The sequence below is a fragment of the Mustela erminea genome, chromosome 5 (assembly GCF_009829155.1).
Source record: "Mustela erminea isolate mMusErm1 chromosome 5, mMusErm1.Pri, whole genome shotgun sequence".
Lineage (NCBI taxonomy): Eukaryota > Metazoa > Chordata > Mammalia > Carnivora > Mustelidae > Mustela > Mustela erminea.
Window position 1 is genome coordinate 80503697 of NC_045618.1, and position 22263 is coordinate 80525959.

The 22263-nt window shown below is 36.0% G+C and overlaps 1 long non-coding RNA gene and 1 other non-coding gene across 2 annotated transcripts in view; both read left to right on the forward strand.

Moving 5' to 3' along the window:
* Nucleotides 1-18860, forward strand: part of LOC116591233 — a 72604-nt gene extending 53744 nt beyond the window's left edge. The window contains exon 5 of the long non-coding RNA XR_004285896.1: nucleotides 17790-18860. This is a non-coding gene — a long non-coding RNA (uncharacterized LOC116591233). The remainder of the gene's footprint in view (nucleotides 1-17789) is intronic.
* Nucleotides 18861-20921: 2061 nt separating this feature from the next.
* On the forward strand, nucleotides 20922-21028 carry LOC116592111. Its single transcript, XR_004286304.1, has one exon. It is a non-coding gene; the product is annotated as a U6 spliceosomal RNA (small nuclear RNA).
* The last annotated feature ends 1235 nt before the right edge of the window (nucleotides 21029-22263 follow it).

Genomic DNA, 22263 nt, shown 5'->3' on the forward strand with positions numbered 1-22263 from the left:
AGAAAGTGGAGATGGATAGTGGGGATGGTGTCTCAGTTTTTTACATCGTACTCTTCATGGACTGAACCCAGATGGCAAGGTGCCTTGTGTTATCCATGTATTTCCATATGGCAAGTGTCAGAATAGAACTTGTTCCACCATAATCTGCTCTCCCTGGCCTCTCCCTCCATGACTTTCTAACCACACTGGCTTCACATCATGCCCAGGTCTTCCCTATCTTGGCCCAGCCTGACTAACTCAGCTGATTCTTCTAACACCTGCCCTATGTTTCCTATTCTTTCCTCTACCGCATTTCTCTAATAGATGTTTTAAATCACTACAACCACTGATTGCTCAGCCTAGACTTCCCTGAGATGAAAGAAATCTAGCTGGAATCCACATTACTCTATGAAATAAACTCTGAACAGTTTTTCTTGTATTTCAGATATGTGCCTTTTGGAACAGAATACTCTTTTAATATATTGGCAGTGTTAAATTGTTTGTATTTCCATGTTACTTAAATATGCAGAATTTAATTTTTTTTCATCATCAACCCATAGACCCCAAGATTTATATCTATGAATTTCAGGACTACCCTGAGGGGAGTTTGAAAAAGCTACTTTAGAATACTGGTTTTCATTGGGTTGGAGGAGTTGCTTGATTGCCTCAGGCACTGGATCTGAATAAGTTGAAATATTTGTAAGCTACCCTTGTCCTACTAGGAGATTCTGGTACAAGATACTGCTTTTGGTAATTTTCTGCCCTGACAATGCATCGTTGCTCTTTTTTTTTTTTTTTAAAGATTTTATTTATTTATTTGACAGAGAGAGATCACAAGTAGATGGAGAGGCAGGCAGAGAGAGAGAGGAGGAAGCAGGCTCCCTGCTGAGCAGAGAGCCCAATGCGGGACTCGATCCCAGGACCCTGAGATCATGACCTGAGCCGAAGGCAGAGGTTTAACCCACTGAGCCACCCAGGCGCCCCTGCATTGTTGCTCTTGAGAGTGGTTATATATCTTGTGTTATAAAGAGAAAAAGAAGTATAAGAATCAGTATATTCAAAACCACCCAAAACTCTTTAAGATCAAAATCAGATGCTTTTCCTCAGTTGTAAGCCTTATCTCTCAGAGCCAGGGGATGTCTACTATCTCTTTTGTAAACCTCTATCCCACGATTCTTTTTTTTTTTTTTTTTTATTTATCTGAAGAGATCACAAGTAGGCAGAGAGGCAGGCAGAGAGAGAGGAGGAAGCAGGCTCCCTGCAGAGCAGAAAGCCCGATGTGGGGCTCGATCCCAGGACCCTGGGATCATGACCTGAGCCGAAGGCAGAGGCTTAACCCACTGAGCCACCCAGGTGCCCCTGTCCCACGATTCTTAAACATTTATTCTATTGTCTACACTTCTACTTATTTGACTGTGCCTAATCTTTCTTTTTCACGGGTTCCTCTTCCTCTTATTTGCTGCTGCTGCTGTTGTTGTTGTTGTTTACGATTTATTTATTTATTTTAGAGATGGAGAGAGAAAGAGAGGGTATGAGCAGGGAGAGGGGCATAGGGGGAGAGAGAGAATTCTCAAGCTGGCTCCCACTCAGCACAGAGCCCCGTCTGGGACTCGATCCCAAGATCCTGAGATCATGACCTGTGATGAAACCAAGAGTTGATCGCTTAACAGACTGAGCCATCCAGAAGACCCTCTTCTTTGTTCTTAAATTTATATGTTCCCTGAGAAGTTATTTTCTACATCTACACTTTCATTCTCAGCAACCATTCCCACTTCCATAAAATACTCAGAAGACTGCTTTTAATCTTCATATTATTAGTCATGGGAATAAAAAGTTCCAAAAGTAAATGCATTTGTCAAATATAGATTTAAATAATCCCATTTCTCATCACTGTACAATTCCAAAAATAAGTCAATACTTTCAAGAAGTAGCCAAACATTGGAAAAACAAATTCAAATTATAACCAGAAATTTCAGTCCACACTTATCCCAGCACAATAAAAAGTTTCATTAAGGGCAAGTGGCATAAAAAAAAAAATCCTTTATAGAATATAGTACCTGATTAATTCAATTTTAGAACTTAAAGTACTTTAAATTCATATTTTTTTTTAAAATTTAACCAACTGCTAGTCAGAGAAAAAAAATCAAGAAAAGAACTTCTGGTTTCAAATATGTTCTTAATGAATAGGATTTGATATCTGGCCCATAGCTTAAAACACAAAAATAATGATATTTGGACTGAGACGACGACAAGAATAGATAGACAAGAAGGTCTTTTCCAAAAGACTATCTGGCCTAGTTGGGAGGACTTTATGTTGAACACAGATGGAAGGAAGGAGAAAAATTATATTAAAAAAAAGTAATTTGAGATGTTATTCACTGTAGAATTTAGGAATATATATTAGGTATATTTATACAGAGGAACTGAAGAAGAGCCTGTGACTCGTAACATATGAGACTTAACATTTGAAAATGATCCGATACCTCTACATTTAATCTTTGCATTCTAGTTTTGGCTATTACACAAACTGATTTCTTGGACTTTGGTTTCCTTATTAATAGAATAAAGTGTTTGGATTAGATCAGATTATGAATTACGGTGCAATGATAATTTAATTCCTAAATATCAGTGGCCTAATGTAACAAATGTTAGATCCTGCACATGTCCATGCTGGCCTGCAAGGAATCTGGTCCATTTAGTCATCTGATGACCCAAAGGATGGAGACCTCGTTCATTGAGACACCACCATCTCAGGACCAGGCTTCATAGGGTACCCTGAGATCATTAAAAGGGCATATACCTTTTAATGATCTCAGCCAAAAAGTAATACACATCATTCCTACCAAAGCCAATTGATCAGAACTACTCTCATGATCCAAATTAAACACCAGGGTGTCTTAGAAATTTGAAGGAGCACATGAAAAATTTTGTAATCATTTCTATCTCTGTCAATATCTCAAACATCTCAATGGAAGTCCTAAAATCGATGGCTCTCTAATTATAAAATCCGGTATTATACAACACACTAAAGTGGGTCATATTACTCCAATTTTATAGATGCAAAACAGATACAGATAAAACAATTCCCAATACTTACTGGAGTTGAGTTCTAAATCCAGGGCTCTTAAACTGAAATAAACAGTAAGACTGTTTTCCCATGTCTCACTGTCCTGAGTATGATATAATGAAAACGACTTTTGAAAGCTTGTGCTTTGGCATAAGTAGGAAAACAAATCTGAAATTTGTTTTAATTATGTTAAAATGCCTAAAGGAAATTTTATGTTTATTTGTAATAAGACTACAGGTTATCTAAAATGTCACATTTCACTGTTTTTTTTTTTTTTAAGATTTATTAATTTATTTGAGAGAGAATGAGAGCACAATCAGGAGAGGCCGAGGGAGAGAGAATAGCAAGCAGACTCTCTGCAGAGCCTGGAGTTAACACCGGGCTTGATCTCGAGATGCTAAGATTAGGACCTGAGCTGAGCCAGGAGTCAGTCACGCAGACAACCCTAAAATGGCACATTTCTTTACTTTTGATTGAAATTACATAAAATCATATGCTAACAGGGATTATCTAACGCTTATTAAATAGTCATATAGCCCATCACAGACCTTGGATGAATAAAAAGAAAATATTACAAAATATTGGCTCAATGGGATAAAAATCGAATCCTCCATGATATAAATTGGATGTTAGTGCAATAGACTAAATGATGAAGAGCTTTATAGATCTAGCATTCCCAGATCACATTACATACATTGTTGTTCCCATATTTGCAAATTCTTTGTTCTTGCCAATTGAATATGTACATAGCATCACATTGGCTCTCCTGATGTTTTGTTTATACGGCACCAACTCTGCAGTTATTTGGAAACCCCAGGTGATTGAATGAAGTTTTCCCTTTGTATTTGAAGGTTTGACATCAATTAATGCAACAAGAAAGTCATTAATTTAATTAATAATCACTGAAAATTCTCCCTTGCCCTGCCACTTCTAAATTTATCCTCAATTACAGAGATGCTTTCATTTATTCATTTAGTTATATTCATTGAGTACCTACTGTATTCTCAGCACCATGCTGGGCTGGGATTATAAAGATGAATATGACAAAGGCCTTGCTCTTCAAGAGCTCAAGGTATTATGAGTAAAAATATCTTAACGTTTGTTTCAGTTTGGTTTTTTCCCCTTAAGTGGGCCCCAGCACACTCTCTAGCAATTTACTTTACCTATTTGCTAATAAAACTAAGCTTTTCATTATTTTATTAAGGCATTTATGCTTGTATTGTCTAAATGGCACCTGTTTTCAAAATACTTAGGAATATTAATTAGCTTATTTTTCAGCACAAAAGATAAAATCATGTTTTAAAATGTAATTACCTTTTATCAGTTGTAGTAATAACATTTATTTTACATATTTGTCTTACAATAGTATACAAACAAATGCTAGAAACAAGATATGTGTGTTTTTTTTAAGCTAATAAAATATTTTTAGGATTCAGTATTTTGAGGTAATGAGTCACTTACACCGAATACTTTAAAGTATATACTAGTTTTCATCTGACAGAAACACCAGAAAAAAGAACAGCCAACTTCCTAGAGAAGAATTAATATAAGATAAAAACTTTAGAGATTTCATTTTTCTCCCCTTAAATTTTTATAATTAATTATTCTTAGTTTGCTTTTGGGAGTTGGAAATGCTTTCAGTGTTTTCCAATATAGAAAACCGTACTGAGTTAATCCATAAATGCCCTCTTGTGACAGTCTCCAAAAATGCAACTACCTTTTCCCCTATTTATTTTGCTTTGTTTCTCCTAAAATGTCCAAACTGTAACAGATTTAATAAAGAATAATCAGTTTTATATTTTAACAAATAAAATTAATATTTTTTAAATAAGCTATGTGATGTTTTGAAATTTAGGCAGAAAAACTTGTGACAATACAATTTCCCTGTGTAGGATAATTATCAGAAAAACCTAGGAAAGATTCTAATCCTCCTTTCCCTTACTGCCCGTTGATGTGTGTGGCAAGGGAATTCTAGATGTTGTGAAAATATCCTTTTTCGAGAACTTCCAGGTTCACAGCACATTTCTCAATGTGAGAGCTAAAAGATAATAAATACGTTGACTTGGTTTGAACTAAATTATTGATGACTGGGGTGCCTGGATGGCTAGGCTGGTTAAGTGTCCAACTCTTGGTTTCAGCTTAGCTCATGATCTTGGGGTCCCAGGATCGAGCCCTGTGTCAGACTCCGCACTCAGCAAAGATCTGCTTAAGGACTCTCTCTCTCCTAGGCCTCTCCTCCTGCTCTCCCTCTTAAAAGAAAATAAATAAATTTTAGATAAATAAATAAATAATGATTTTAAGCAATTATCTCATTTCTATTCATTAGTCATGTTGGAGTTCCTAGAAACGAATGTTACTATTCACATTTTAAAATGAAAACGATTCATTATTAAGGCAGTTAAATGGCCTGCCTGGGGTAAAAGTAAGTGCACTACTAAATGACCTGTGGGCCAACCTCTGGCCTTTACATATACCTATAAAATCATTGGCTTTATTCAGACCCGTATTCAAAATCAAATGTTGGCAAAAGCTTTTCAGAGCAAATCACATGTATTTCTTAAAATTTATTTCTAATACTTTGCCATAGGCTAAGAATACCTAATTTTACTCTAGTTTCAAAACATAAAAAGAATGTTGAAAAGTCAGTCTTTCCAAGATTCAATCTAGAGCTTTCAATAAAAATAAATATCATGAATTTCTTAAGAAAATGATATACACAGAACTTTGCAATGAGCCAGACCTCTGTTGGAACAAATTACTTGATTTTTTAAAAAAAATATCGGTTTCTTCTTCTGAAAAAAATGGGCGCCTGGGTGGCTCAGTGGGTTGGGCCGCTGCCTTCGGCTCGGGTCATGATCTCGGGGTCCTGGGATCGAGTCCCGCATGGGGCTCTCTGCTCGGCAGGGAGCCTGCTTCCCTCTCTCTCTCTCTGCCTGCCTCTCCATCTACTTGTGATTTCTCTCTGTCAAATAAATAAATAAAATCTTTAAAAAAAAAAAATGGAAGTAATAATAACCCATGTCATAGGATTTTAGTGAGGTTTACATGAGATCATGTATCTACACATTTTCTTGCCCTCAATAAAGGCTTAAAAATTATAGCCATTATTACTAGACAAAAGGCTTAACTCCGTGTTGTGAACTAAAAGAAAACACAATTTAACTTTATGTTGTGGCTAGATGGCCACATATTAATAACTGCTAATTCCTTATCCTTCACATTTAAAAATAGTGTAAGTACACAGGTGACTCTTGAACAAAATGTTTTGAACTGCAAGGGTCCACTTATATGCAGATTTTTTTGGATATATACAGTAAAGTACTATATATGTATTTTTTCTTCCTTATGATTGTGTTAATAACATTTTTCTCTTGTTTACTCTATTGTAGGGATACAGTCTATAACACATAACATACAAAATATGTGTTAGTCAACTATTTTATTACTAAGGCTTCTGGTTAACAGTAGACTCTTAGTAATCAAAAGTTATATATACATTTTCCCTTGCTCAGGGGGTTGGCACTCCTCACCCCCATGTTGTTCAAGAGTAAACTGTATATGGCATAGCTAATGTTCACAGCAGATGAGAATGATAAAAATGAGCCAATAATGTGAGTCTTATTTATACTTCCATCATTAACTTCAATAATTTGTTTAAATTAAATTCTCTTCATGGTAAAACCCGATAAGTAGCAGAGATCCACAGCTTTTCCTAAAGTTGATAAGATCTTGAACTTACAAAGACTCTCCATCACCAACTGAGGGCAAGAGGCATGTAGAGAATACAATCAACCATCTGTGATGGAATGCGGAAGCATCCTGGACAAAGAAATATCAGAGGAGAAAGGAGGGAGCAAGAATGCTTGTCTTTCTTACGTCCAGGAAGGAAGCCTTTGGGGTAACATAACACTGAATTTCACATCATTTTGGAAATAGACAAAATATTTTGCAGAGCTACCAATCCAATGTGATTTTCCATTTGGGAATCCCCCACAAATAATCATGCTCTTTAATTACATAATCATGTATGAATTTCAAACCACAGTGCAGAAAACATGTGAGAAAATAACTGTCAGTTATGATATTTGAAAAGGCTCCCCATCTCAAGAGTAGCCTTTGACATCTTCATTTCCTCAACTCCCCTTCCCAATGTATCGCCATTCTTGTCCATTTCACTTTTTAAATACATCTTGAATCTTCACACTCCAGAGCCCATTGCCCTCCTCCACCTTCCCCAGAGCCCTTTGGATGAAGATATCATCATCTTTCACCTGGGTTATTATAATAGCCTCCAAATCATTATTCCTGAATCCATACCATTTCCCCAGTACCCCTCCTTGCTCTTGCCCCCACCCCAAAAACACAGAATTCTGTCTCCAAATTACACAATCAGGGTGATCTTTTGAAAGCACAAATATGATGAAATAACACAGTAGTTTGGAAATTTTGGCCATTTTCTGTGACTCATAGGATAAAGTGCCCAATCCTAATTTTGCCTAACATTCCTACCTGACCTTCCTTGTCTACTTCTCCAATCTTGTGTCTAACCACTCCTTCCAGCAGGTTCTAGAATACACTGGCCTTTGCCTAGTCCCACAAACACATTAAATGGCTTCCTGTTTTAGGGTTCTCCTGCATCATTTTTTCTCCTTCTATCACCTTTTGCCTAATTCCTGTCCACTCCTCTTCTGATCCTAGCTCAAACATCACTTCCACATGGGGCGCCTGGGTGGCTCAGTGGGTTAAAGCCTCTACCTTCAGCTCACGTCATGACCTCAGGGTACTGGGATCAAGCCCCTGCATTGGGCTCTCTGCTCAGCAGGGAACCTGTTTCCTCCCTCCCTCTCTGCCTGCCTCTCTGCCTACTTGTGATGTCTGTCTGTCAAAAAAATAAATAAAACCTAAAAAAAAAAATCACAGAGAAGTTTTGCCACCCATAGGACAAGTATAGCACATGTGTCATAAAACAACTCACTCTTAAGGTACCTGCCTGGCTCAAGCAGTAGAGCATGCACCACTTGATCTCAGGGTTGTGAGTTTGAGCCCCACGCTGGACATAGACCCTACTTTAAAAAATAAATAAATAAAAATAAACAGACACACACAGACAAAACAAAACAAAACAACAACAAAAAAAAAAAACAATTCACTTCTGTCCTGATTCGTTTCTTCCAAACACCTTAGCACAGTTTATACTTACATGTTTATTTGATGGTACATTCATAAGTACTGGCTGTTGCCCTCATTAGACTATAAACTCCAAAAGACTATGTCTATTTGCTCACTATCATATTTCCAAGGCCTCTAACAGTACATGTGACACATAGTGGGTTCTTCATAATCATCTGTGAATAAATTTAATTGCTTGTTTTTACTCTCTGCTAGAGAAATCACTTAATCTTTCTTCAAGATAGATAGGTGTCCCATGCAATATTTTCAGTCTTTTTTCACCCTCATTCCAAACTGACTGGATTGTACTAGCCAAACAACTCAACTGCCTCAACCCATTGGTGCCACCTGTTGGCTCTTCTGTGCCTCAAGCCTTCTCTTCATCCCCTTACTCCTTTGAAGGCAACTAGGCCCCTAAGGCATGCTTGTCCCATCATCCTTCCCTCAAATTTTAAACACATAACCAAACTTACCTTTGGTCAATCTCTTTCTCACAAATACACACACATCTTCTAAATGTACAGTCTTTTTCTATTTCAAGCTTTGTTCATTCATTCAGGCAAATTTCAGTGCGTCCCCCTTCCCCACTCACTTCTTTTCCTACCTTCCTCCCTTCCTTTCTCCCATCCTCTCTCTCTCTGCTTGCTGTCTCTCTGCTTCTTCCTCTTCCTTTTCATTATAATATCATATGTGTAGAGAGTTCCAGAAATCTACTTTCCAAATTTTAGCTTGTAATTATTTGTGAGAAGGAACTTTCCAAAATACCCATGGCTTACAAAACCAAGGTGGTATATATTTGTCCCATTAACACCTTGACAATTCCCCAAATTCTAGAATTTTTATGGTAATATTGTGTTCCGCATCTGTTTTATGGATAAACTTAGAAAATAATTTTAGTAAACTTAAATAATCTCAATGAATTACTCTGTTATTAAGTAATAATCAACTTGTATGTACTATATATGTGTATGTATATATATGTATATATTCAGTAAAATAATTTATTATAAGATTAATAACAGGAAAATAAAATAAACATTTAAAAGGCGAAAGGAAAATGTTTTATACTTTTTATATACAATTATTTGCTTCCTCACTCTTACCAATTGTACTTAGTATTGCAAATTTAGGATTATGTTTTTTTAATAAGCTATTTCTAGTAATAACCTAAACAGGCAGAAAACTGTGAATTCTGAGTAGAATTTAAATTATAATATTGACTAAATAATTCAATCTTTCTGGAATTACATGTAAAACTCAATAAGCTCCATGCTCAATTGAATGGAAACTTCCCTACGTAGATAGATGTTTTACAAGAACATTGAGGAACATTGAAAATAAAAATATATATCAAAGCCTTCTTATATGTCAAAGTTAACTTTTGAAAATTATTTGGTATGAGTATTGATTACCTGCCTATTCTAGAATGAGACACAGCATTTTGTATTTCTTCAAATCTAAAATCTAAAATTGGATATTATTTTATAGGCTGGGGGCACCTGGATGGCTCAGTTGGTGGTGCATGTGACTCTTGATCTCAGGGTTGTGAGTTCAAGCCCCATGTTGGGCATGGAGCCTACTTAAAAAAAATTATGTAGGCTGACAATTCACTAAAACAATGATAGCTAAAATTTTTTACACCTTTAGTAGTGAAACCAAGACAGGGAATTATATTTTATCCAACTTCACCTTATGAAGTTAGTTATTTCTATAAATATATTAACACAAGGTGTAATATCATCTTTATAAGGAAAAACAAACTCACTTATAATAGGGTTTCAGTTCAAGTTATGAAATATTTAGTAAGAAATGACTTATTCCTATAGAGAATACACAAATGAAAAGGCTAAATTCCTACCTTCGTGGAACATGAGTGACCTGAGCAGAAAAACTGGACATTTTTTTCAAACAAACAGGAAATGAAAGGAAAAAAGGTGGTCATTTTATGAATATTAATCCTGCATCAGAGAACCCACCTTGCTAGAGCTTATGTTTAACTCTTTAGTGAAGCCATGGCTCGAACATTCCTTGTCTGCCAAATCTGAAATCATTATTTATTCCTTTGAGTAGTACCATTATATTCTTTTTAAAGTTTCTCAGCATGGGCGCCTGGGTGGCTCAGTGGGTTAAGCCGCTGCCTTTGGCTCAGGTCATGATCTCAGGGTCCTGGGATCGAGTCCTGCATTGGGCTCTCTGCTCAGCAGGGAGCCTGCTTCCTCTATCTCTCTCTTTCTTTCTGCCTGCCTCTCCGTCTAGTTGTGATCTCTCTCTGTCAAATAAATAAATAAAATCTTTAAAAAAAAAAAAAAGTTTCTCAGCATGAATGTTAAAGTGGGATTTATAAAAAAAAAAGTACAGACCCTTTATTGATAAACAAATGAGAAATTATCATCATGGTAGAAGTTCTACAAGTAGCATCTCTATATTAAAGATGGAAAGTTCCAGTTCTGATATGAATATCTTAGTATGTACTCTTGGTTTATGAAATAGTCTTTGATTTTATCAGAAGAGAATATGGTTTGTGGGGATCTGGTTTTCTAGACGAGTGTTTTTTATATATGCCCACTTATTTTTCTAAAGAAAAATTCAAATTTGAAAATGTGTACTTTTCTTTAGTACATTTTTTATCCCCCACAAAAATCTTTCTTTCTGAGGCGTAAGTTTCTTTCTTGGTATTTAATAGGAAAAAACAAAACAATCAAACACAAGGAAAACCCTGTTCTATTAACTAGCACATAAGAACCTGTAAGTGAAATGTCCAGTCTTCAGATATGATTATGACTTCCTATTATACTGCTAAGTTGCGCTGCTTATCAATTTGACCAGAAGTTAAAAAGGAGACAAAACTCAAGAAAATGCATGGTATATATCTGAACAATCTTAACATTAACTTAGGAAAATTTCTATCTTCCAACATGTTCTCTTTAAGTCAACTTGAAATATACGAGAAACTACTACCCAGTGCTCCAATTTTTCTTTTAAAAGTCTTTTATATACTTATTATATCATAAAAGTATGGGTTGCATGTGCTATAATGTGTCCTCCTATACCATATGAGGTAAGCTTGGAAAATAATTTACCAGGACTAGATATTTTAGCATACACTAATCACCAGAATAGTTAGAAATAAATTAATGGCCAACAAATGTTTGTTGAGAAAAAAAAATAAAATAATATTACGCATATCTTTTAAAATAGTGTAGCATGTATCTTATATCTTCCTCATTTACTTGGGAAGTGTTACATGTATAGCAGATAATAAATAAGAAAAATTTAAAACAGAGATCTGAATTTTCCAAGAAAAGAACACAGCCCAAATCACACCCTTATCCTTATATTGACATATTTGTCTCTATCGCCCTAAAGCATTTTTTTCAGTATTCAACTATTTAAAGTTTATTATTTGCATCACATTACATACTTTGTGTTTAATGAGTTATGACAATAGCAAATTACATCTCAGTTTAAAATATTTTTTGAAAACTTAAAATTTGCATTCTTATTGTACAACTATTTTAATATAATTTTATGGTAAAGGATTTGAGAGGCCATTTAATTCTGTCCCTCCTTTCCCACCACTTAGAAAATTTACATTGAATTCAACTGGACTGAAACCTAACTTTATAAAAGAGGAACTCCAAAAGTTGAGCGTGATTAGCTACCACTAAATTTTAAATCCTTACTTTAGCACTCTTATAATCAAAATGCTCCATGAGTAAGATTGGGAACACTATAAATTTAGTGAGTATGTGACTAGAAGATTGATATGAATGCAAGTATACTTACATATTTTATTGTTCACTCATTTATTCAACAAGTATTTATGGACTATCTGTTATTTGACCTGTGCCATTTAAAAAATATTTTAATGTATATAAAAATATTTTATATACTTCCTTTGTCCCTTTATAGTTCTTAAACAAATACTCAAACAGCTCAAAAATATCTATTTATACTTGATATGAATCGGCTATATTTCATACACATTTCAAAATAGTGATGATAATATGTATTATCTATAAAGAATATTTTATAACATTGTGGGTAAGAAGTTGTGAAACACATAATAATTTAATATTATCAGAGTTGAACTCCTTAGACTCAAATACATTAACAAATAGCTACATAAAGCTGACCTTGAATGCAGTTAGCCTTCATGACTGTTGTTCTCGATTTCTCATATTCCTGCATGGAAATAAAACAAACACAACTGATGGTATCAGTGAGGAAAGGATAGTTAACCTGACGAGAGTATACATCTAAACATAATAAATCGTTTTTCCTGCTAATTTTTATTTCATCTTTTTTTATTGTCATGTAGGTACAATAGTTTTATTTGGTCTTGATAGTAAATGTGGATTTTGGAAATCATCATGAGAAAATAACAGGAAGTTTCACTAAGGTAATGTTAGATAGAAAATCTATGGTTTTATTTATCAAGAGAAAATTTTTAAATATATTAAATAACATAAAAGTATATGTGTGAACATATAGACACATAAACTTATATATGTATGTTTTCCAGTTTATAATCTTTTTTTCTATCCTTACATTGATAAATATATTAATTAATGGGGTCGATGAATACAAGAAACTGTTAAAATCAAAATGATTTAAAATTGGAGGTGTTATATACCACAAGATAATTTTTTTATTTAACCAAAGTCATAGTAATATGTGCCATATTATTATAGTAAGCCTAATCAGTGAATTTTATTATAAAGCTACCCATAATTTACTGTACTTAAAGCATAAATATGGTGTCATTTAACTGCTGACAGACCAGTTTTATTGACAGAAACAGCTCGAGTTGAAAGAAGGATCTTGAAAAGTTTACAGCTTATTTTTTCAAGCACCACAAACTAATAAGTAAAAACATATGAATTAGATAAAATACTTCATTAAGTTACTTTTATTGGGTGAGTCAATGTGATATGATTACATTTCAGAGACATTTAATTCCCTATCATATAAAATCACATTGATGTTTGGTTATATTTTCTCTTCTGGTGATGTAGCCATTCAAAGTATTTTACCCATATCAAAGCAGAGATATTATGAAGTTAAAACTAAAGTCATTTTCATCAAAGCTAATCATAAATTTTATTTTCTTAAGTGTTTCCCAGAGTAATCGCATTGCAGGTCTGTAAAGAAGACTCTTAAAAGTACTCTTGGGTCTTGGGTTCTAATTAGAAAGAATCCCATCAAACTCGGGAGCACTGCAGTGAATATAGTCAGGAGAGCAAAAACAAAAACACCCACATTTGGTTCATGAAGCTTTGGATGAACCCATTGAATACCAGCACTTTAGAAAGGTATTTCTTAATGTTGAAAGTATAATTGGCCATTCATTACTTAGATGGCCAATTGCACTCGTTTGTATAACTTATGGAAATGTATAAATGGCTTCCTTTGAGATGACATAAACCTTGAATTGCTACATAAACTGGTAAATGATAGTTGCTCGCTATCTTGTACACGGGTTCCTTTCTATTGGTTCGAGAAGGTAGGTGAACATCACAGATGCAAACTGTTTGTTGTTAAGAATGTGTGTTTACAGGTGTGGAATACCCTAAGGATGGGTAGAACCGATATCCTTCTGCAGGTGCAGACTTTAATAAACAGGAACTTGTCTTTCCCCTAATCACTTCTCTCCTTTATCATGCTTTTGGATTATCTCAATTCACATTAAGTATCACTTGTGCATAAAGCATATACAGTGTTCTATATTTATTTAGATATACATGTGACTAGATTTTCTGTGAATAAAACCCAAAATGCATTCACATGAGAAAATGGAGTGGTTTAATTTAAATATTTTAGGAGTGCTAGAATACTAATAAACATCTGGAAGAACAGATAAAACTAGATAAATGTTTAGTCTTGTTATGAGTAACACACTAGCATACGATTAGGTTTATAATGGTTGTAATTTAACAAAACTGTTGTATGAAATATTTTGTTTAGCATTCATTAAAAACTGTTAATGCACTTGTGTCTTCCATGGACTAAATTTTTTGCAGCAGACGCACGTTATTAGTATAATACAAATATGCTAAAAAGCAAACAGTTTGGTGTTAAAATGTTTTAACTAGGATTGTGAAGAGGAATTTTACACCAATCTTGATTTTTTTTTCATTTTTACAGGGAAAATTTTACCACAAATTCCATATTTTAATGATATTATACCAACTCTATTTTTTAAACTCATTTTGTCACTGTTTTGTAACAGAAACACTGTAAATATTATAGATGTGGTAAACTATTATACTTGTTTTCTTATAAATGAAATGATCTGTGCCAACACTGACAAAATGAATTAATGTGTTACTAAGGCAACAGCCACATTACATGCTTTCTCTTTCACAGTAGGCAGCAGAGCATATGGTTTTCTCTTAATGGAACGCTAGCTTCTCATTAACATACCAGTAGCAGTGTCAGAACTTACAAACCAGCATAACAGGGAGATGGAAAAACTTATAAATTAGACCCTTTCAGTACTATTGAGAAGGAAATGACTGATGTTCTAAGGTACAATATTTAGCTAATACTGTGCCCTTTTCTGCACCTCCTTTCCACAAAAAAAAACTTTTTTCTTATAATAAATATAAATATAAATATTGAAGTGCAAGTAATTTTTACCCTGCTTCTAAAAGTGATTGGCACCCTGATTTTGATAACTCTTCTTAAAAAGATTTCGTTGCCTTTTTGCTCACAGTATGTTTTCAACAGCTGTATTTTCACCATCCTGTTTCAAGACAGTGAAGCAGCTGAAATGTAAAGCTCATTGTCATGTCTTCCTAAAAGAGGAAATCCATCAGGTATACAAAAAATGAGAATGAGAAGGAAACCTTTCCTGGAGGCCAGAGATGACCATTCCAGTTACAGAAGTGGAGCCACCAAGAGGTCACTCTCGGTAGTGAAAGAAGAGAAGAATGATTTTATTTAGTCCCCATTTCGCTATGTTGTTTAAACCATATTTAGCTGTCTTGTACTAATTATGGTGATTTGAATTTTTCAGCCACTCTTTTTTTCTTTATTTCAAAATCCTTCTCGCTGAGAATTCAGCTGTATTTGTAGATGGGAATATATCAATGTCAAGTCTTGAGACACATTTTAAAATTTAAACCTATACACAGGGCATCAAAATGATACTTACATATGGATAATCACGACACGACCTCATATGCCAGGAATTCCATAAGATGAAGTTGGTTTTGTCACACACATATATATCTATTTTTAAATTTCATAATATTTACCTATGATTAGATGGTTGAGGGCTATTAAAAAGTGAAATATGAAGTCCTGGAAAAACAGCTTGTGTATTCTGGGCCACTGTAGAGTCATTGTCAGGAAGAAAGCAGATGTATTAATCCTCTGATAACCAAACCTCCGGGGAGATAGCAAAGTGGGCTGATGTTTCTTTCCAAAGACTTTAATGTCTATACCAGTTCAATTCACTGAATGGAAAATTTCACTCCTAACAGTCCACCCATTTACTAGACCTTTTTTCTGCAATATTTGCTGTAGGTGTATTCCTTATACCTGCCCATCATGGTGAATGACAAGAATCTCTTTTAAAAGAATAAGTCAGGAATATATAGATAGTACCAGTATCTTTTGAATCTTAACCATAAAGATACAAAACAACCTTTCTAACAATTATTATTCTGAATAAGTAATCTACTGATATATGTAGCTTTTAAGATTACTTTTTTTCCCTTTTTGGTGAAATTCAAAATTTTCCTGAAATTTGATAATACGCAAAGCTAGAATATTTGTGACTTAGTTCAGTTTCTATAAATGTCTGAAGAATGGCCCAAAGGATCAGGAATCAATAGTATAATTACCTTAATAAGAAGGTATCCCAGTAATGTTGTTCCCAGAGATCATCAGCCTAGTCTTATAAATTGAATCCCAGTGTTTAACTTTCTGAACTTATTCATTTTCCTTTCGCAAAGAGAAAGATACACTTCTATTCACAGGAGAATTTCCTTTTTCTCATCCTCCACAGGACTTGACAATATGTTTATTTCACAATCATTCTCTTTTTTCCCCCTGCCACAAAATTTGCCATTATCCCCAACATGACTGCAAATGCTTTGGAAACTAAGTTAATAACTATGATTGATTCAGGCCCAATGTTATTAATGCAAACTATTAATTTAAGGGTGTTTCCATACTTTCTCAGTAGCAAGCAGCCAGATAACCATGGCCCATGCTGCAGATTTAATCTTCACGTCAACTAGATTCGGTTTCCCCTCTGGTAAGCAAACTATGATTTTCCACTTTACCAGGATCCAGGAGCACCACAGGAAAGAACTGGCTGCTTGGCACACCCCTTTCCTACACACAGATAATGTCTCTAGAACCTGAACAGAGGTGTGTGAAAAGTCGCTACTTCTCCGTGTGTTTTTCAACACCATGGAATCAGGACCATCTCTGCATACAGGTGTTAAAAGAAGCTTCCACCTCATGTCTAGCATTAAAACTTAAACTGTTATTCAGCTGAAGACAGTATCAGTGTAAAGTGTCACCGATCTGGTCACTATCTCTGGGAGGCTGCCAGAGCCTCTACAGTGGCTTCGTGGTGTCGTCTGTGAAGGAAGCCAATTAAGATCACAAGATAGTGGCTGGTAATAATAAACTTCTAATGATGTTCCTGACTGAAAAGAGGTAATTAAAATGTGTATATGGATGACCCCAGCTTCTGTCAGCTCAGTGTAGCTGTTACACTGACAATGTCCATGTTTTGTTTCGGGGGGAATAAAAAAAAGAGTGTTGCCTAACAACAATAAAATAAGCAATTCAATAATATATAAAGGATTGCCTTGGAAATGCACACCAGTTTCAATTCTGTTGCATCCCTGATGGAATTCCATTGACAGCTGTCTCTGGACTGGATATTTTGTTTTTTTGGTTACTGACTAGTAACACCTCCCTCCTCCCCCCTCCATCCTTCCTGTCCGTGCACTACACTCCCACCTCCCCCCGCCCCCACCTCCAGCCCCCATTAGAGTTTTTGGTTGCTGTTGTACTAGGACTAGGCTTTACCTTCTTCAGGTGCTTCTTGAAATCAAAGACCATGTTTTGAAAAGAAAGACAATTAATTAGAAAGCAAAGGAAGCCGGTCCTCTTATCACTCGATCTGGTCATGGACATAAGTGCTTCACACTTTTTCCATTCCCTAACCCTGCAGCGCAAAGCTTTCCTGTACACCTGCTCAGCTCAGCTCATCAATTTTCTGTGAGCCCGTTAAGTTCCTTTAAGCCTGTCCACTGAGAGGTGGTGATAGCTCTCTGAGAAAAAGAAGAGAAAGAGAAACAGAATGCTGCTCCAGGCCTTTATCTTGATCACACTGTTTGTTTTCTAACTGATGTCTGTAATGAAACAAAGAGGATTTAATCGTGTTAAACAAAAGCCTGTTGGTACCCAGAGGAAACTCATTTAACTCTTCTCCAAGTCATCGAGTTTCAGGTTTCTTGTCTTCCTCTTTGCCGATCCACCAGGCTGAGTTTCTTACCTGGGGCTTAAAATTGTGAGGTGTGAAACTCTTCTTTTGTTTTGACAGGTGCTCTTTGCTAAACATCAGCCTAGCCTTGATGGTGATAATACACAGAAGGGGGAAAAAACTTCAGAGACGCTAATGACTGTAGTTACCCAACTTCTGCCTTAAATGGGTTTTATTAGCTTCCCTCCTTGGAGTTCTTTAGGATAAAGTGGGAAAACAAATTGGCCTGATGGGAAGTGAGTTGTGAAAAGAGAATGGCTAAGGAGAAGACTCAGGGACCATCCTGTTTGAGAATTCCAAGAGGAAAATAAAGGTGATGAAACAGGGCCTAGACTGCTCTTTCTTGATCAAGGAGTTCGCTGGCAGAGCTGACAACATGACGTGTTACCGGGGAGAAGAAACAGACTCACGAGCGACATCGGTAACTTGACATTTGGCCAAGGAGTCTCCAAACGGGATTCTCAACTCTAGAATGCTACGAAGGTGGGAGACTGTGAGCTGATAGCACTCGGAGACACAGAAAAAGTTCTCTCTGGGTAGGAGAGAGAAGCCTTGAGGCCCTCTGCCCTGACTTGAAGCCACCCCAAGTGCTCCTTCGCTGGCCACTCCTTCATAGTGATTCCAAGATGGGCTCCGAAATTCCTTCCTGCATTTGTTTAAAGCTAGTTTCCTATATTCAATTCCACCTGCTACTGCATTTCTCCGTGCCTCCCACTATCTCCTAAATCACTCTTTCCTTGACATACTCTTGAGGAGTGGGAACTTTCCCCTTCCGCAGACACTGATAGATCTGCTGTGCTGACCAGGCATCCTGGGGTAAAGACCAGCTGAGCTTCATTTCCAGAGGGTGAAAAAATGTGTTAGGGTTGAGCTTTGTTATCAACACTGAGTGTTCCACTGCTCCAAAATTAAGTAAAAAACCAACCAACAAAAAAGCTTTCTCTTTTTGCTATATGAAACCTGCTTTTTCTCCATCTCTTTCTAGACAGTGGTGAAGTACTCACAAAAGGTTTGTAGAAAATAATTAAAGAGGTGATATGGATTAGTGAATAAAAGAGAACTGAGACCACTCGGGGTCAATTTGGGTAGAGCTATTAATGCTTCCGATTCCTCAACTTTAAAATGTATATACTGCAGGGGCGCTTGGGTGGCTCAGTCAGTTAAGTGTATAACGATGGGTTTCAGCTCAGGTCATGATCTCAGAGCCCTGAGATAGAGCCCTGCATCAGGCTCTGTGCTCAGAGGGGAGTCTGCTTGAGATTCTCTCTCTCCCTCTCCATCTGCCCCTTCCCCCTGTTCATTCACTCACATACTCTCTCTCAAAATAAATAAATAAAATCTTTTTAAAAAATAAAATAAAATACACATACCATACAATAGCAGAAAGATCTCATGATTGGTATAGCATTTAATTAATTTATATACATGTTTAGAAGAGTCCCTAAGTGACGGTTTGTGCTCAGTGTTAATCATTATTGCTTACAACTGGATGATCTTCTCCAGGCAGGTTGTAAATTCACGGACCTTCATCTCCTTCTCTGTGAGGTTCATCTTCCAAGCACTGGCCTCACTTGGTTCCCAGGCTTTTGGCGGATGTGGGCTGGATGTGGGCTGCTTTTCTCATGAAAAGGACTTTGCCTCCAGGAACCATTCTCTTTCTTAGCAAGTAAATTACCCTGATTTCTTCCCAAATACCCTAGCCCTAAAATACCTAGTCAGGTTGTTTAGCCTTTCCTTCTTTTCATTCAAGGTCTTCAAGAGGATGGAATTATATACTTAATTTCAGTCCTTTCGTAGCAGTTAGTGTACAAAGAAAGCAGATTGGGGCTGAATGTAGTTACTGCTACCTCCTGTTACTGCTGCCATGTACCTAAAGTTTCCATCTCAGACAGAGGGTTGGTCTTGGATCCTGGGGAGTTTTTATACCCAAGTTTGACTCTTTGATTACAGTTCCTTGCAGAGTTAATTATAAACCGATATATTTGTAGAAGAATTAATTGTTAGGGACTGAGGCAGGTGAGAGGGTTTAGCCAAAGGCCAATAACTTGGTTACACTTTTCAGAGACCAGAAAATGATGGGTAAACTGTAGATCTGGTTGATTCCTTAAATCAAATATCTGGAATTATGCAAAAGATGAAGATAAAAAAAATGATAACCCTGACATCTTCCAAAACAGGAATATACTCATCCCTTATGGATGCATTTATCATGACCTTGACAAAATAATCTGTATTTGCTTTAAAAAAACAGGACATAAATAGCAAGGTTGGGGGGGGGCATTCAAACACTAATTACCTAATTGGAATAATTCAAGCTGAGTAGGTCTGAAATTGAAATGGGCATTGTGGCAGGTATCTTGGTTACAGATTTCATGTTTAAGTTCTTCTTAATTAAAATGTATAAGACAAAACAAAACAAAACAAAACTCTAGTGACATGTCTGACAGTGGAAGCAATCAAAAAGAATATTTATTTCACCAAATTCCCTTTTTTTTTTTTTTTTTGGGCTGGAAACCATATGGATCAGTCCATTTTATTCCTTTCTGTGTAATCATGCTACCTTTTCTAGTTGGAGTTTTCTGCAGATTTATAGAGGATTTTCTTGTAATAGTGATTCATCTAGCTAGGTATTCACAAAATAAAGAGTAATAAGGAAAATGTTCTTTCTCCTTTCCTCCTCAAATAAAAATCGTCTGAGTCAAGAAGAGCAAGTCTTATCTTTGGTTTTTCTCTTTCTATCCTGCATATCCAAATACAGTGAACTTGCCTTGCATTTGAATGTACAGAGGGCTCTGAAAGTTCACCTATGGCACACAAATTATTTTGTTAGGGTGCCATCTGCTGGTGTCAAACTACCAAAGACTTATTTTTCTTAAAGATTAATGGTAAGCTTCTAATAACACTAAAGACTTTGGAATTATCTGATTCAAATAACTCTTTGTCTTTTCTCATTTATAATAACAGCATAGACTATTTTCAAACGGCTGCCTGATGCATAATTCTTTAACACTCCAATATAGTAATATAAAATGTCACTTTTTTATTTTAAAGTTAGGAAAATGAGGCACCAGACCTAGCCTTGACTTATTGGTTCATGACCCGTTTGGATTCAAATTTCATTTTTCAGTTTCCATGGCTCCCTGACTTTTAAAAAAGTTCCGTTCAATTTTCCCCCTTAGAAAAGCAATTTAAGTGCTCGCTTCGGCAGCACATATACTAAAATTGGAACGATACAGAGAAGATTAGCATGGCCCCTGCGCAAGGATGACACGCAAATTCGTGACGCGTTCCATATTTTAAAAAAAGGAAAGCAATTTAATTGCCGTGTTTGTATTACATCAATTTCAACACTTAATGTATCTATTCACTGAATTTGTTCTCTATGCTACGATATAAGGTGTGTGCACAATTTGTTGCCTCTGCATAAAGCAAGCTTATCACCATAGTCCTAATTATTTATGATCAATATCAATGCAGTTCTCAAGTATTTTTCCCAATCTGCCTTCTATAGGAGGTGAGGAAAAGCAACTACACCCCGCCCATCTTCTTTTAAAATCTCTATCTCTTACTCTCTGTGTAAACCTTGAGTAAGTCTTTTCACTTTCCTGTGACTCTTCTTCCTTATCTGTAATTTTCAGATAAAAATAGTAACTACTTGATAGGGTTATCTATCAAGTTACTGTGAGTGTGTTAAAGAAAGTCAGGGGCCCCTGGGTGGTTCAAGTGGATAAGCATCTGCCTTCAGCTCAAGTCATGATCTCAGGGTCCTGGGATTGATTCCCACACAGCGGGGAGTCTGATTCTCCCTCTCCCTCTCCTCTGCGTGCTCTCTCTCTCTCTGAAATAAAAAATAAAACCTTTAATTTAAAAAAAAAAAAAAAAGAAGTCATAATACCCAGGGGCAGGTGGGTGGCACAGTCTATTGGGCTCCTGACTCTTGGATTCGGCTTAGGTCATGATCTCATGATCTCCAGGTTGTGGGAGTGAGCCCCCCTGTCGACTCTGCTAGTACAGAGTCTGCTTAGGACTCTCTGTCCCTCTCACTCTGCCCCTGTTCTCTGTGCTCATGTGCGTGTACTGGCTCGCTCTCTCTCTCTCCCTTAAACAAATAAATAAATCTTTTAAAAAAAAAAAGTCATGCTTATAAAGTTCTTACTTTACAGTGCCTGTAACATAGTAAACACAAAATAACTGTTAGCTGCTTAACTATACTTAACCATAGTTAATTAAGCATGTCAAATATGGGTTAATATCCAACAGTTGTTGCTTTACAGTAATCTCTGGGATCTTTAACTTCCTCCCAACTGAGAGATACAAAGTATGTGTGTCTATATTTTGGAGACTAGGGGAAGAATAATCACTTTGTTACCATTTATTCTCACTCAATGAGCACTTAACTCCCTTAAATCCTATGTAAAAACTTCTACTTACTTTTCCATCCTCATTTCTCAATATTCTCATTTTCAGATTCTGTATTCCAGCCATAAAGAACTTCTTTCAGTTGCCTGAATGAGTCAGGCTTTCACTCTCCACA